Source organism: Apium graveolens, chromosome 9 (genome assembly GCF_009905375.1).
Source record: "Apium graveolens cultivar Ventura chromosome 9, ASM990537v1, whole genome shotgun sequence".
Lineage (NCBI taxonomy): Eukaryota > Viridiplantae > Streptophyta > Magnoliopsida > Apiales > Apiaceae > Apium > Apium graveolens.
Window position 1 is genome coordinate 202,818,565 of NC_133655.1, and position 2,311 is coordinate 202,820,875.

General features: G+C 35.3%; 1 non-coding gene across 1 annotated transcript; it reads left to right on the forward strand.

Annotated features, from left to right (window-relative positions):
* Positions 1 to 1,036: 1,036 nt before the first annotated feature.
* On the forward strand, positions 1,037 to 1,143 carry LOC141688431 (small nucleolar RNA R71). Its single transcript, XR_012561874.1, has one exon. It is a non-coding gene; the product is annotated as a small nucleolar RNA R71 (small nucleolar RNA).
* Positions 1,144 to 2,311: the final 1,168 nt, after the last annotated feature.

Genomic DNA, 2,311 nt, shown 5'->3' on the forward strand with positions numbered 1-2,311 from the left:
TGAGATTTATGAAAAATGGTTCTAACTCGATTTATATCTAACTGTTTGATTTGCAAAGTACGGAATACAGAGTTAAGTTAATCAAACATAAACCAATAAAAACTCAGGTTTTTAAAACTTTCTGGTGGATTTTAATGTATCCACCAGATATATATATATATATATATATATATATATATATATATATATATATATATATCAAGAGAACCCTGTGAAGCTTGAATAGCTCACAGCTGCTTTACAAGTGAACAAACAAACTACAGAGAAATTCTACATAATACAGCTTACAAATGTTTCTCTGCTAAAAATGTGTTTGCTTAGTTTGTATTGTTATATTTGTTCTACTTGCTACATTTGGTTTATATATCACCAAGTTTACATGATAATAAGACAAGATAATAAAACAAAACCTATCAAGTTTAACTTCATGCTGCTTCACTACTATATTCCAGCATCTTTGAATATCTTCATAATAGCATGGAAATGGTAATGCTTCTTTGTTCTCAAAACCCTGCTAAACAGGCTGTCACATTACTTTTACAAACACTCGATGCATGTGACTTTGTTGTCACTGTCAACAGATATTTGAATTGATCATTCGTCGGGTACATGCTTGTTATCCGTCGGGTAGCCTTGTTGATCATCCATCGAGTAGCTTTGTTGATCATCCGTTGGGTAGCCATTTATCACTTGACTCCATTTTATTTGTGCAGAATTACAAGACATCTTATATTTATATTTAATCAACCTATTATGCACATCTACTAGCAGTCTACATGATTTATAGGCTACTACATAATCTATACAAAGTTGTTTGCAGAAATGTGCTACAGTACTTATTATTACATAAGCCACTCACCCGATGGATATCAATTAGTCATCCGTCGGGACTATAATGAATCATCCTTCGGAACTATAATTGATCATCCATCAAGTGCTACAAAATTCACTAAATTAAATCTACTAAGGTGTTTTGTTTAGCTTATCATCAAGTACACAACATATTCCTAACAAGTTGATAATCATTCAATCAGGCATGCCATGGTATGGGCACTTCCTTAGCATCTCCTTGTATCGATCCCAAGCCTCACACAGAGATTCTCCAGTTTGTTGAGCAAATTGAGTAAGAGCATTCCTGATTGCTGCAGTCTTCGCCCTAGGGAAGAATTTAGTGAGAAACTTTTGAGCAAGATCTTCCCATGTGGTGATAAACCCTGCTGGTAGAGAATGTAACCAGCACTTAGCTTTGTCCCTCAGAGAGAATGGGAAGAGTCGCAACTTGATAGCATCTTCAGTCACATCATTGAACTTGAAAGTGTCGCAGATCTCGATGAAATCCCTGATGTGCATGTTTGGGTCTTCAGTAGGAAAACCCCCAAACTGAACTGAGTTCTGTATCATCTGAATCGTGCTCGACTTAATCTTAAAAGTGTTAGCCCTGATGGTTGGTCTGATGATGCTAGACTGAATGTCATTAATCTTAGGGTTAGAATAGTCCATCAAAGCCTTCAGATTTTCTTCTTGATCTCCCATCGCTACTACAACTGGTTTTTCAACTTTCTCTTTTTCCTCTAACTTCTTTTCTTCCTCAGAAACTTCCCTACGAACTACTACAAGTTCCTCCTCGGCTTTATCCAGTATTCACTTACGAGTACGCGAACGCGTATGCATACACCCTTGCTAGAGTACCTGAAACCAGACAAGGAAAAAATAAGTAACAATGTCCGAGTCCATGAACTTTAACGACCACTGATGGAAAGCACATAAACTATAAATTAACACTGTAGTCCCCGACAGCGGCGCCAAAAACTTGTTAGTCGCTAAACACGTGTTAATAATACATGCAAGTATACGAGTTCGCAAGTAGTATAGAATCTTTTCTAGTTCGTTCCCACAGCAACTGTATTGGTTAACTAATTAATTTATGCACCTAAACAACAATGTATGGTTATTATCCAATGCTAAGACTATAACAAATTGAGATTGTTTATAACTAAGAATTACGCTAACAATTATAATTACGAGAATAAGATTAACTGAATTAATATATATGACAAACATGGGATTCTAACTTCATTAAATACTCCATTCAATAGCCTTATTATTCTTAACCTTAGCATTCAATGGTGATGACACTAATCAGATAACACGAAACTGATAAACGCCAACTTTCGTTGCATGAGTACCATTCTACCAGACATCCACAAAAGAGATAGAAGCTGAATAGGCACCAATTATATTGAGACCCTATATGTCTATAGAAATTGAAAACATAATGGTTTAAGCATAAGTTATCTATCTTGATTACATA